This window comes from Temnothorax longispinosus, chromosome 12 (genome assembly GCF_030848805.1).
Source record: "Temnothorax longispinosus isolate EJ_2023e chromosome 12, Tlon_JGU_v1, whole genome shotgun sequence".
NCBI lineage: Eukaryota > Metazoa > Arthropoda > Insecta > Hymenoptera > Formicidae > Temnothorax > Temnothorax longispinosus.
The window spans coordinates 12021979-12037685 of NC_092369.1; the positions used below are offsets into that span (position 1 = coordinate 12021979).

The following is a 15707-nucleotide window of genomic DNA, read 5'->3' on the forward strand; positions in this document are numbered from 1 at the left end:
CAATTTTTTGCCTGTGATTAATCGAGTGATATTTCGTCGCTCTACTAAAAGATAATTTATCTATTTAAAATAGATTCTCGTGCGATCTGGCATATAGAAATAAATGATCACCGCGATCATGTGCAGTTGATGAAAAAGCATCGAGTCGGAATAAACGGCCTGCATGATCGGTGCACATTCGAAAAGAGAGCGTAGTGGCGGGAGCGTCTTTTGAGAAGAATATCGAGCGATTTTGCCGAAATTTCACGGTGTTTAACCAATCGCCACAGTCCGTCACCTGCCCAGTGGCCGATGGCGTGTGAGAAAGCATCGTTTAACGCATAAACTCAGCAAAGCGGGTAGTTTTCCTTTGTCAGTAGGACGCGCGTGCACTGTCCGGAAATATCGACGTCGCGCTTAGAGAGATGCCAGCCTCTCGGAGCGTATATATGTATATGTACGTCTGTGTAACACGTATCGCATCTGAGGCCATTTATGCCTCGACGTGGGACACCTGGGGTCTCTCTCTTTTTCGGAGACGACACTACCGATTCGACACCTCTCCGTATTGAAAGCCGTTGTCCATTCGCTCGTGTAAAAGCCGATCGGAAATAAAGAGAGGGCGGGTCAATTTGTCCGCACGATTTGGAGAGCTCATGGGGTGAATTGCGCCATGTAACGTTCTCCTGCTGAGAACAAATGTATGTAACGCCGTTATATAGGAACCTCATTTAACACAAGGTATATACCATTATCGATCGTGTACGATTTTAACCATTTCGGCACTAACGTATTTTCACGTCTCCGGCCGTATCATTTTCTAAACTGTCAAATTTCCTCCTTAAGATATGGCTTTATTTTTTAGATTAGATAATTTAATAAGAATTTCTAGACAAATATCTAAAATTATGAATGAGGTAATATTCCCTATATAAAATACATAGAATATTTATATTAATATTCTCTTATGCTAATGATTTTTATTAAAAGGTTTACAATAAGCTCGTCGATATCGTTACAGAAATGAAGTAAGAATGCAATCGCACATAAATTGCAATACAAGATATTCTCAATTAGAATTCGTCAAGAGAGATTTATCGTTATCCTTATTCCATCAAACAATGGTTTAAGAACGATTCTCGATGCAACGTTCGAAGTCAGATATCGGTACGGTATTGGAGGTAGATTGATATCTCATCGCCACGAGTTTTCTCAGAAACGGTGACTCAACTTTTTGTATCGCGCATCGCGGCATTATTAATACTGAGAACCGACATTACAGAGTAACCAAGTTCTTATCGTGTTTATTATCATTAATATTGCGAAAGATAAGAGGCGAGGGAAAGAGAGGGAAGTAGTTCGTGAGAAGAAATCGGATTCGTTTAGATCGACCGCGGCATTACGCGCTCTCTCGGCTTTTTTGGTTTTATCTGCGGCTTGCTTGCGCGATGCAAAAGTGGGTTAAGTCAATGTCCGAAGGGAGGCGATTTAAAAAGCCGATATTTACTGAATTTTCCTTCGATCTGTGTGCACGTCTCATCTTTTTATTTCTTCCTTTCTTCTTATCTCATCCTTTTTTCTGCAGTGCCTGATAAGTCTGAACGGGCTGCTGATGATTGTGATAGCGGCTATTCATCGACAGGCAACTCTCATAAGAGGTTAATGATTCAGACCTCGTAAATCGTTTAAAGAAAGATGAAAGAAAAATATATAACGCGTATTTATACGTGAGAGAAAACGCATATATTCCAGCGCCATTTAAGTACATGCACGCGCTTTCGTTGTCTTATCGTAATAACGGTACCCGCATTCTTCTCCTATTTGTTTAATATAATTATTGCGTGATCGAGGTTTTACATCGAAGAAATCTCGACGCTTCGTTAAATATGATTTATGAGTGTCGTTATCATCGCATCACGATTTACGCGTAGGCGTAAAAGCGCTTTCGTGCCGACTGCGCGAGAAGTTCGCGACATTTTCTTTAAAAAAGAATTATCCGCCGGTGATTTATTTGCTATGAATAATGCGATCTAGTATTTATTGCGAGTCAATTATGCGCAATCACCGTTTATCCGTGCCAATCGAACGACAATATAAGAATCTTACTGCAATCGTAAAAGCAACTACCTTCGAATTATTCGTTATTTTACAATTAATTAGAGAAGATGCCATTTTTGGTCAGGTGCTGAATTTTGGTAGCCTAATGATAATATTTCTATGCGATTTTTGTATACTTTTTCCAACTTAGTAAATAGCGCAGCGATTATTTGTCGGTTTTAAAAACACAGTTCTTTGTTGGAATAATAAATCCACATACTTAAATCGATAATTGATTAACTTTTGCTGCTAATAAGCATCCTTTTTAAATTGCTGTCAAAAGAATTTATGGCGAAAAATACCCCAGCCAGGGTTCGAATCTGGACCTCCCTACAATCCGTATGACGAGTGTCTTTATCAATTCGACCATTAAGGTAATCGATGTTTTCCTGTTTTCATTTACAAATGGCTCACATCCATGCAAATGCGAATGTTTTCGAATAACACAATTTCCGGCAATTTTAATTAAACAGTTTTAATTCATTATAAGTAACGAATAATTCAGACGATTAAAACTGCCGGAGATTGTGTTTTTCGAGAACATTTACATTTGTATGTACATATGTGAACCTTTTGTAACTAAAAAAACAGGAGAACATTGATTAATATTTAATGTTTGTTAATGTTTCAACCAATATCCATTTTTGCGTCGTCAAATTTCTTCGACTTTATGAAAAATAGTACTTGAGTTAACTAACAAATATTATGTACCAGAAACATTCTTCATAATAAGAGAGTTTAAAATGATACAAATTATCAAAAATAATTGATATTATTGAAATAATTCTAACAATGTGATAATAACATTATTATTGTATATTATACACGTTTATTTATTACCAGAAGAAGTTTCTCTATCTAATGTCTTACGAAATCAGTGTACAAATCCTTAATTAGCGGTTTTACTCCTCGATTAGTTTCGACAAACGGGGATCCCCGATCCTTTGTACGTGTCGACAAAGTGAAACGCTTAATCGGCATCCGAGTGGATCCTCTCGAAAATTGAGAAATCAGGAGCGTGCGTACGAGAAGAGCGTGCGCACGCCGCGCCGTATGCGTGTTTCCTCCCCTTTTCCCCTATTCTCCTCGCTTCTTGATGTCCGTCTGGGTTATATACGGAGAACACGTCTACCTTTCCTCCCCTATCGAGCGGCTACATTAGCCTTTGTAGATAGCGTTAAGTGCTCCTGAGTATATCCAGGCCCGCCAATGCCGGTGGATCCCAGCTGTCTCGGTATATATCGGTACGTGCGAGCTCCACATCACACGAGTCCCGGGTGCCCGACTCGACAACGACTACTAGTGGCTCCGAAATCACTTCCTTTTGGGCAGCGCACGTTACTCAAACACGATCGGCGTCGCATCGAGAGATTTCGCTCGGGAGATCGAGGAAATAATTATCTCAGTCTTTTTACGAAGTGGAAAATTGGCATAGGCCGTATATTAAAACATCAGCGTTTTAATAATATAATAAGAAATATGTATATTATATTCTGAAACATATATTATAATTTATGTACATCTAAAAATGACAAAAGTCTTTATCTAATATTAATTAGACTATCAGTCAAGTATCGAATGATATTAACAAAGTTTGCTTGACAGAAATTACCTTGGTTCTTTGTTCGATGGATTTCTTAAAAAATCGTTCTTATCTCTCATCGAGAGTGCGATTTTCCTTGAAATCGCACGGAATCATCAGAGGACGCACTCGCGCGCGAAATCACTAATTATCGCTTTCTGGTAGGAATAATGGTGATTACGATCGTTATAATTCTAGCGAGTACGGACGACTCGGGGATCGGCCTTCTCGCGCGCGAGTCATTAGTATTGCTTCTCCCGACGTTAGTGTCCCGATAATACGCGCGCCGAGAGACTCGGCCGCGCGCGAATGTACCAATTATTGAGCTCGAATGAAAAATGGACGAATGGCGCGAGAAAGATAGCAGCCACACCTCCGGAGTTAGAGTATAATCTCTGCCATCCGAATGGATCGCGCACTTTTCTCGTCATTCGCGCGATCGGCGCGACATTTCGGTAGACGAGCGACCACTCATTTTCTTTTCTCACAATCTGTCTGAAAGGAGGTACATACCTACTCGCCTCGTTCTACCTGGACTTCGAGACGCGCGAACTAATAATTTGTCTCTCGCGCCGCGATCCCCGTAACGAGTTGAAGTTAATAAAACGTAATGACAATGTCGGGTACCGGGTAAAGCGAGATATACGTGTCACGCATCGGACCGTAATCTTATATGTAAAACAGCTCGCCATTGTACACGGTGTCCCCGTAGTTACGAGAGATAGTCTATGAACGAGATCCTCTTCTTGCCTGCGGGCGGCCGCGCGATGATGCGCGGCGCACCTGATCAACGATCCGCGAGCAGTTTTTTTATTTCTACGCGACGATCTCCCCTTCCGAAGCAGCGAGGTATTCCTCGTGTCTAATGTGAATAATGAGACCATTTGTTGAAACAACAAAATGAGCACGAAAGGGAAGAGAATAAAATCTATAAAACAAAAACGGATTCGATGCTTAAAATGATTCTCGATACCAAAATACTTTTCTTCGTGTATCATATTGCTTTTTATGCGTCTTGAAATGCGCGTGACTTCGGAACTTGATAGGAGGATCCTCTATATAAAACGCCTATCTCTCGAGCTTGTACGTCGAAAATTTGGACGGCCGTGAGCATGAAATGCGCATGCAACGAAAACAAACGGCGGGTGGTGCAAGGCGAGAAAAATCGTGGAGGCACGACACGACTCGTAAAAGTCTCGGTAAAAGGTCGTAAAAACCATGCCCGGCCGGCGCTAAAATCGTAACGATGAGTCCACGAGCTCTGGCTTTGACGATCGACCGGTCTCGTCTTTGCTTTTGTTTGTGCTTTAATGAAAGAGAGAAAAGAATCCACGTGGAAATGGTGCGGGTCAAGCGGAACGTATACGGTTTAGTCATCATATTAAAAAGCACAATTTTGGCCACGTCAAATTCTCCCTGCTTTTGTTGTCAAAAATTTAATCGCCCCTACTCTCGTATCGCTATAATTACACTCAAATATTACAAATATTTGAAATTTAATTTGCACAGCAATGTAATACAATAAGTATATTACGTGCGGCGTGATATAATTATATTTGCGAATTATGTTTAAAATTGAAATATGAAGTATATTAATATTTTCGTAATGCAAAACCATAATGTTGTTACGTTTTGCACCGCATACTTACAGATTTATTTCGCCGTCATCCGCTATCGTAGCGACGCATTGATTTTTTTTTCTATCGCTTTTACAACTTCGACGTTACAGATGCATCAGCTTCCTGGATACACGTTAAAAGTGTCTTTTATAGTGCTCCTGGGACGGTACAGCGCGACTGTGTACGCATATACACATCTGTGTGACCAGAGGCAATTCGAACCACGTATACGCGATCACTCCCCGGTGACTCGGTCTATTTTCGAAATTCCATCCCCTTCGGCCAACGCCAAAGTGCACTCCCGTGTAGCGCATTGCCGTTACGATTACTTTTCCTTCTCGTTCCAGCGTTTCTTCCTTAAATGTACACGCGAGCACCGACCCGCGCGTTAATCGAAGAAATCTGGTATCGCATCTCTTATAACGCGTAACTTTCGTGTTCAGAAACGTATGCGTGTTTCGCAAATCTCATCATTATAACGGATAGTATCAATGGATTTGTTTAATTTTTATACAGTTTTTTAACGTAACGTAATATTTTTAAGATGACTTAGCTTGTGATAAATTTATGCCATTATGATATGAAATGGACAACTATTTTGTTAAATAATGCGAAAATTGTAGAAATACGTTGCACCGATTCAGCTCCTGATTTTTCTGATTTCTCTCAAATTACGTAAACATAATTCATCTCATTCTCTTGTATGTGATTAATTAAACGCCTAACTATGATATCATAATCTTATAATGAATCGATTTATTTCTTTTTAAACTCGACGTGCTCAGATCACAAGTTCGGCATATGACACTGACGATCTCCTGGGTATCTCGAAGGAATTTTAAATGATCCAATTTATCATAGTTTCTGAGAGCACGAGCTCGGTCATCGATCCTCTTAATTGGGAAGACATATATGACGCCTAGCCGAAGAAAGACGGTCTGTGGAAGAAGATGGCTGGTTTATTCTATCGGTAATTAAAAATTCGTACATCTCGCGCCGACCGGACTACTAATCCCAAGCCTCGATTAATTATCGCCTGGAGTGGGTTTCATTGTTAGGATTGTTTTTTCGCGGAGGCCATTACACCGGAGGCCCGGGAAAGGCAAAGGCCGAGAGGTCGGAAGAAAGGGCGCGATGAGAAAAAGAACGTTTCGAGACGTCTACTCTACCGTAGGCGCGAAATTGCGCGGAAAGAAAGTGCTCAGGGTGGTACCCGGTAACCGAAGGTTACCTTCGAATCCCGTTCAAGGTGTACGAGATGTCTGTCTCGCTCGCTTGTACCGTTAATTCGGTACGCGCGCAGGTCGGACATCGCGATATAATAATTAATAATTATCGAGATAAGAATATATAATCCCGCGTTATACTCTCTTAGGTGCACCGGTGAAACGAGAGAACGGCGGAGCAAAGATCTTTCGACAGCGCGCAGATCGTAATCGTGTTATCTTGAGAGGAGAGTTTTTCTTTTTCTTTTCGCTTTTATGCCTGATTTAGCCATTCGCCACTCGCGCTCGCGCGCTTGCGCGCCTCTGATATCGATCTCTCGTGTATTGCGCGGATCATAAATTAATATATAATGCATCGCGTACTTTCACGAGACGCGCGCGCGACTTTCGATGGCTCGTTAACTCGCCTCGCTGGAACGCCGAGAGAGGCGAACGCCGGCCGATGGAAAAAGCAGACGGGAGAATCGCGCACGGTGTACACGCATGCACGCGTCCCTTATAGCGGACAGAGGGAAAGGGAGAGAGACAGGGAGAGAAAGAGAGAAGGATATTGTAGTGTCCGTGCATTAGCGGGACTCCGGCACGGCCGAGTATATCATTAAATATGAGAGCCGCTGAGTCGGGAGCAGCTCGATCCTTTCTTTTTTCGTTTCCTCGTCGCTCGTCCTCCGTTCTCCGTTCTCCGTTCTCCGCCTAGCTTCTCTTTCCTCGTCGCTCCTTCGCCTTTTTCTGCTCTCTCTCTCTTCCTCTTCCTGCGTCACTGCGTTCCAGCATCTCTTCTCTCTGACCGGCGACGACTCGCCTCCCTTACGTCGCTCGTCCTCTTCTCCCGTTTCGCTTCTTCATCCTCCTTCCGTCTCTCTCCGTCACTCTCGCACTAACCGACTTAGTTCTACCTGAGTCGCCGAAGTCTCTCCCGCGGCTTCGCTACCCTCTACTTCTGTCTAAAGGTGCGTTTATACTACGCGAGCACACGAATAGATGATAATGTGATTGAGGGCGAACCAATTTGCTCCCCTAGAAGGGCGATAAACTATCAAAAGATGTTTGTGTGAACGTTTGTGCGAGCATTACTTCGAAACTATACGTTTGGAGATGAATTAATTTTCAATTAATCTTTATTAGTTTTATATTAATATTATAATATTATCTAATTAAAATTAATTTCTATATCTGAAGCGGAATAAATCGATAATGATAACTTTCTTGATCTAATTTAAGAATGTGAAACGGATTCGTACATTGCGAGATTTTATTTTTTGCAATGGAATTTTAATACAATGGAATTTTAAACCAATCAAGTTACGATGCACTATATGACTGAAGAATGAGATGTAATTGTTATTCTTCACGTCACAGCGCATTGTCGTGAGTAGGATTGAGCGACAGTCAGGGGGATTCATTTGCGATAGTGCAAACGCACCTTTACGTCTCCTCCTCTGTCTTTCTCTCTCGTGGATCTTCTCTTTCCGCTAGCGATGCTTCTCGTAATTGGCGTGACACGCTCTCCCATTCCTTCGTTCTATAAGTCGCGGGAGAAGCGAAGCGTACGGGCGATACACTCGAACGTCGCGTCGCGTCGTCTTGCGTCCTCGAGGACCCGACGCGATGCCAAGGTTAGCGGCCCGATACGCGGGGCGTCGCGTTATTCTCGATGACGGATACGGCGAAAAGTGCGGTCTCCCTCCGACGCGTTCAGCTCCGTTTTGCATAGAAATGTATTTATCGCGTCCGACGGAACTGCGGTGATATCCACTTGGGAATATTTCGACAAAACGGAGGGGAAGTACGAATTCGTCGCGCGCTGAAGAAATTTGCGACACAAATGGCCGCGTAATCCAGTTTGGCGACAAATAGCGAAATCCGTAATGAAGAATGTCGGATGAGGAGATGAATTGTAAGCCTCCTTCTAGAGAAGAATTTCTGCATACTTTCCGTATACAACGGCGGCTTTGTGTAGCCGCGGATCCCCGCGCGTTCTAACCCCCTACATCGGGGCCCTATTCACGTTTATGTTAATTCCGCAAACGAGCGGTATTCATGGAGGGAGATACGCGCGGCGTAAAAACTTGGCATGCAATTTTCTCCGTGAACGCGCGCGCGTAATCGCGGAAAAGAAACGCGCGACGCGTACGTGGGTCGTCGCGAGAACGTTTCCCGTGGCTACGCGGCCGGATTTTTTCGCGCGCGAAACTCGATGATTTATTATTAATGAACGGTGGGCTGACTTTCGAAGGAAACCATTAATTATCGAGCCGTGCAGATTGCCGCGAAACCGCGCTCGCTCGACCGGACCTGACCGAGACTGTCGTGACCTCGTTTCCAACTGCAAATTATAACTTACGGGCTTTGCATTATTTCCCATCGCCCGTGTCTCCCCGGCTTCTTGAATGCGCTGTCGCGTGATCCGCATGGGTTTTCTTTTTCTCTCATATTGGGCCGGAATGCCGGATTAAATCGCGAAGTCGTCTGTGATCTCCCCGTAATTTATTCCGAGAAACTCTCTTCGATGTCCTCTCCATGGCCATGCATCGAAGGCTGGCTTAAGCGACGCCAAAACGATAGCTCGATTTCCGATAATTGCTCGATCGATCCGCCGCTACCACCCTCACCTCCCCCGGCACTCTGTTTCGACGGGGCGAAAATTCGACTAGTCGGTTTTTCGGCTTTTTTCGGCGACGGGAAAAAATATCGTGCTCGATACTGCGTTCGACGTGAATTGCATCTCGTCAATCGTCCGATATTATTTAACCGTCTGTATCGCGTGAATAACCGCGCGCATTTACCCTCCGCTCTACCCGCTTTTCTTTACCCTCTCTTTTCTTCTCTTTTATCGCGCTGCCCGATTCACAGCGGGTAACCGATGATTCGATATATTGCATAAGATCGATGCCGATGGAAACTGAAGGTAACCGACCGCGCTTAGATAAATCTGAAAAAACGAGGTCGCGATTAGGGTGGAGAGCGAAGGGGGAATTGTAATAATACAATAATAACTCAGCCAAAAATAGTATACTTATTTTTGTTACATATTTCCACAATTTATTTCTCTAATCCGCTAAACTTTATATACATGTCACTTATTCAAACGGAGGAAGAAAATGTATTTCACAGAATTCTAAACTTTTCAACATTTTGAATTAAAAAAAACACTTTTGCGCCTTTCGCAACGGGTTAAACCGAGACGCTGTCAAAAAACTTGGAACAAGTTGAAGTAGATTGGATACATATAAAAGGGAAAAAAAGTCCCCCGAGGCACTAGTCTCTCAAACCCCCAAGACTCACCCTCCGACCAAAGATTTTCGACCGAGGGATTAACTGTAACACGAGTCCGACATCACAAACTCGCGTCTTTACGAAGTCGTCGTTTCGATATCGAGCGCGTGAGAGACTTGGACAGCGTCTCTCTTGCCCGTCACGACCCAGTAATCGCGGCCGTCATTAGTCGTCGGAGAGACGACCAAGTGTAGCAGGTATCAGCTGTTGCTTTTCTCTCTCCCTTGGCTTCTGCTCTCCCGGCTGACTTTCCTCGCTCGACTCGCCGCGCGCGCTCGCGCGGCCCTTCAGGGTCATTAAGAATCCATTAAGAGTTTTCCAAACTCGGGAAACTAAATATAAACTAGGCGGCCGCGAGCGTAGCAGGTGGCGTCTTAAGCGACGCTCGTACAAAAAAGTACGAAACGAAGGAGAGAACGACGATGGGGAGAAGGAACTCTGTATACGCTCTCCTCGTTCTCTCTCTTTCTCTCTTCAGGGACAGCCCCTTCGCGTTGATGGAAGGATTATAACACTATAAGGCGCATAGATACTTTGCTTCTCTCTCTCTCTCTCTCTTTCTCTCTTTCTTTTTCTTCGGGCTGGTCCATAGCGATGACGACTTCTTCGGGATAATTATCGTGAAGGCGTTTCGAACGGGCGATAATCCGTTTAGTAGCTAGATAATATATATCCTTTCAATAGATGCTAATCAATATCGTATGCAGTTAATTATACGATTACACGGTATTATTGCCGAGGTACATTAGCCTCAATCCTTTGGACGCGTAAAGTTGTATGATGGAAACAATAGGTTCGCGGCAACGCAGTATGTAGGTCATACAGAAAATAATAATGCTTAACGTCACAGCATTCGAACGTTGAGTTTCGATTATATGAAAATCATATGCGATGCGAAAGGCACTTCGAGTCGCGGAAAAAATGTCCCGAACTCATGACATCTCATGAGCGACCTATTGATGAGTGAAAGTTCATTTCCATCGTCTTTCGATCGACGCGCGGATCCCACTCGGAATAGAGTTTTATTTACCGCCAGGTGAAAGTCTTCCTGAACCGTACCGCGGGTTTAATTGAAAACCGTGGTCCGGAAGACCACCGAGAGACACCGCGCTTGCAAGATCGTTTTACGAACGATTGCACATTACTCATAAATATACATACACATATCAATATGTACACGTCCTCTTTCTCATGCCTGGGAAATTAATCATCTATTCATGCGCGTCGAGTCTTTGTTCCTGGGTGATTAAGCCCAGGCGATATTCTCTCCAATCCTCGGGCCGAGCGATATCCGCTGTCGCGGGTGATTTCGATATGTTCCGTGTGCGTCTCACGAGGACAGTCCGCCGGACACCGGAGCTGGATAACATTCCTCCGGCATTTTTCAGCGGTTCCTTTTTGCCCCGTTTCTCCTTTCTTCGTCATCGTTGGCCCTGCACTCTCCGCGGCGTTCTGATTGTACCGGTAATTGAGGTCGTTAATCACTGTTATTTGTCGTACGGCGACGCCGGAAGCGCCGAGGTCGTGGTTAACGAGAAAAATAGACATCGCATTTACAGCGAGCGAGTGAATGTCGGCAAACGAGAGCAACAACATCGACGAAAGAGAGACGAAATTGAGAAAGGACGAAGGAAAATTCACTCGCGGCTAATTTCCACCGAGACATCGTTCGCTGTTTCTATCTTTTTTCTATTTCTTTCTGTTTCTTAACAGAGATGCAAGTGTCGAATGCTTAACCAAGTCGTTTGTGAGTCCTCGTTTTACGCATGAAAAAAAATTAGAGCCTAATTAGCGAGAAACTTGATCTTCACAATTTCCGTCGTAATATTAATTAAAAGTTTTGAAACGTATATGGCTATTTAATAAATACTTAGCGACTTAGCGAGTACAACAGCTCTAGTCTTTCTAGCATTTATGACTTCGTATACATTAAGGGTAAATCTTCCTTAATCCATTTTATTTTCTCAATATATGGTGATCTTAGCTCAGAGACGTGTCTTTGTATTAAAGTACCCTCATAAACTGGCGCGGTAAGAGGACACCATCGCCGTCTAAAACGGCGCAGCGGCGGATGAACCTCGCCGGGATCATTACGATCGAGTGCACATCTAACGAACGGTTACTTGTTAATGGAACGATTCCCCCATTGAGGATCATCCGTGGCACCGTATGTGGGGTTGCGAACGGAAACCCCATGCTGCCTTTGCTTCCTCTGGATCGAGTACGACACCGGTGTCGGGCGACCCCCCGAATCTCTCTCTCTCTCTTTCCCCTCTGATCACATTGCATGAATGTTGTTCCCGCGAGCCCGTTAGTTTCGCCTCTTAATTAGGAAAAATAAAGCAAGTGGTTATTTTTCGTTCACGACTGGTTGTTTACGGACTCAAGGTAATGTTTCGACTCGATGACTTTTGGCGGAAACAAGTGGTAACATTTGTCATGACGTATACGATTTAACTTTTTGTTATATTCTTTGTCTGCGATGTGCACTTGAAACAATGGGGCATAATAGATAAAAGATTACTGTTATTGTCTTAAATGTTCATTTGTCTTCGAAAATAATGCGATAAGAAATTTACAAAACCGTGAAAACAGAATTTATTTAAGCTGGTGATTTGACGATGCGTTCAATACTTGCATTCTAATTTTTACATTTGTTAGTATGATAAAAGAATACTAGTGGTAGTATTGAACGATTTTTCTCTGCATTGCAGTTTAAATTTAAAGTTTCTATACATTTAAAAATTTGTGGTATAATCTTTTATATACGTTTGCATTGATTCATCAATGCACTATTAGAAGAATAATGTGTTACGTTACTATAGTTTCCGTATACATTTACGGAGTAAACAAAAATTCGCTTCGTTAGACATATGGGGATTCCCCAGATACCTGCCTCGTTTGTCGTGATATTAAATAAACTGGAATTTTATCTGAAATACCGTCACAACAGGCTCGCAGGCTGTACAAATTCCGGGTCAGAATCCGAGCGAAACCGTGCTCGTAACCAGCCGGTGTGTCTTAGGAGGGGGAAAGTAAACGGAGACGGGATGCGGATGAAAATATTTCTCGCGGGAGTGTGAGATCGTATACGCATCAGGGACAGGAGGGTAAAGTATCAGCTCGGTCAGCTAGGAGGAACATCCCAAGAGAAACCCCGAGGGATCGCGCGGGGAAAACAGGGCGTTCAGGGATGGAGGGACCCTCCATATGTCACGAGGACGATGCTACCCTGATGTCGGAGCATGGTCCGATCCGCGCAAAAATGCGAGGAGAATTGTGGGAGTGCGGGAGATTTAAGTAGAAGAGAAGAGCGATAGATATACAGCGAGAGAAAGAAAGAGAAAAAAGGTTCGAGAAGTCTGGATAAGCCGGAAGTATGCGCTGGAATCGTGTGCGCGAGAGGACACACGGTTTTTTTTCGTGACGAGATCCTTTTCTTCTCTTTTCCTTCTTCGCTTCTCGATAGATCACTTGGACAAAAGAAAGAAAACGAGGAGAACGAAACGGAACGACAAATTGTATCGCTTTCGAGTAGGAAGCGATAATTTCTGGGATTCGCGTACAGCCTTAAGCAGACAGGGAGGAAGGAGGCCTGATAATGCCTCGGGGTACAAAACAGAGATGTAGTCCTTTGAGGAATAATTTCGTTCCGAGGGGGAGGAGAACTCGCCTCGGCGACGCGACGGCGACTGACAAAAGCGTTTTAGCCCGTGAGAAGCTTCAAACTTTCCAGTCGAGAACTTCGCCTTCCGCGCCTGTTATTTATTGGATAAAGTAAGTACGCGTCGTTTCGCCAACGACGACGACGGCCGAAGATACGAGCTCCACCCTCCCGTCCACCCGTCCCCGCCTTCGCTTGTAGTCAGTTGTAATTTAACTTGGAGTATTAATGCTCCTAATTATTAAAAAGTAGCGATGAAAGCCCGTGTCTCGATCTCTCGCGTTCTTTTAAACGCGAATGAAAATTAATTAAAATTTTATGCGCATGTTGAAAAGAAAAAGATAAGTCTCACCGTTCGCGTCATGTTTATCCGCCTATCTGTGTCAAACATATATCACAGTTATTTATGTAGTTATTTATGTAGTTGACAATATATCTAAAAATCTCTCTTTAGTTCGTAAAAAAAAAACAGTTTGTATAATGCCTTTCGGGAATGATGCACAACACCTCGCGTTGAGCTAAGCATAAAACTAAATATAGCGGAAAGAGACAATCTCCAACGGTGAGACTTAGGAGAAGGGAAGAGGGATGGGGGCGAGATATTCCAACAAAGGGACAGTGCGAGAATTAGAAAATGAGAATGAGAGAGAGAGAGAGGGGGGGGGGAACGAAAGCCATATGGCCCTAGATGTGATGCGCGCCCACGAAAGAACCAACGGAAGAAACGTCGAGGAACGACTCCGGAGTTTTCGTTCGAGCCCTCTCGTGAAATATAGAACTATTGGGGCCCCGTGAGTAAAATTACGAGGCACGCGAGACCGTCCTCATGGGAGCCCATTGCCCGAAAAGACGCGAGTATATCATCGTGCACACGCACTCGCGTGCGTCGATACGGGAGCGCGTGTGCGTTCTCGAAGGATTGCCCCGCGTTGCTTCACGATACTTTAAACGCAATCCGGGGACGCGCGGTAACGACGAGGAGCTTATCGTCGAGATTAGAGACATATAAATTACGACGAGGCGTAAGCACGGGCTCTCCTTATCCACGTACATACTCTCCTCGCTGCTCTTTTCGTCTTTTCTAACGAGGGGGAGGGAGAGAGAGAGAGAGAGAGAGAGAGAGAGAGAGAGAGAGAGAGAGAGAGAGAGAGAGAGAGAGAGAGAGAGAGAGAGAGAGAGACTCCGCCGCGAGGGACTCGGAAAGACCGAGGAGACCGCTAATGGCCGAACTATTTTGACGTATGCGAACGTCGTACGGAACGTTTGTCACGGCGTCACGGATAAAGCGAAGGAAACGTGGATTAGGCTATCACCTGGCGACAGGCCCAGATTCTGTCTTCCTGTCGCCTCTTCGGGATCCCGTGTCCTTTATACGCGCGGCTTTCCACCTCTGCCTCCCTCGTCCCTCGATTATCCCTCCTGGCGAAAACGCGATAAAGATTCCGTCGAAGCAGATTCTTTCCCCGTGAACGGGAAAAGGAATGGAGGTCAGGATCGCGTGACTGATCGTTGATGAACTCCACGGAGCCCATTAGCTTTATCATCGGGTGTCCAGTTGCATGCTGGACGACACACGATAAGAAATGTACCGGTTTTTCCTCGTTACTTTCAGTTATACGCTCGAACGACTCGTATTTGTCTCTTTAAGTTTCACGATATATCGCTCGGAAATGGTGTCCTTTAGTTTCGTACTCTCGCTCACGTATATCATGCAAGTTCTATTGCGTTCCCTTAATCTTGAGGACATTGATCTTTTGCTCTTTAAAAGGAGCTCTTTTAAGTTAAAACATCTTTGGAAAAGGATCTTTTCATTATTTTTTATTTTATTTTCTGCATTACAGTATATTATAGTATTGCGATAATTTTATATGATTAAAAAGATATCGGTGTGCAGCGAGGAAACACATAAAAGTGTTCCTCTCCGATTTCGATAAACTTGTAATATGTTGAAATTTGTACCAAAATATAAAACACTTATTTTTTTTATATACATAATTTTTTTCAAATTTTTTTACCGTCTAAAAATCCGTGTGAGTTATTTTATTTTTATCTTAGCTTGTTTATCCGTTCCGTTTACCATCAGTTTAGTTGCAGGTCTGATAAAAACTTAAAAATGGCAAAAAGGGTTATCTCAAAATGAAAATAGAACACAAGATGTTCAAAGTGCAGGAAAATACGCTGTTTCCAAGATTTGTCTGACGCATATCATGATAAACAATATAAAAATGTAGTTATATATTATATAATATGTAACTATATTTCTA

At 43.6% G+C, this 15707-nt stretch overlaps 1 protein-coding gene across 16 annotated transcripts in view; it reads left to right on the forward strand.

Moving 5' to 3' along the window:
- The window catches only part of Eph (Eph receptor tyrosine kinase), a 92821-nt gene that overhangs the window by 12521 nt on the left and 64593 nt on the right, over positions 1–15707 (forward strand). The gene's annotated exons all lie outside the window — the stretch shown is intronic.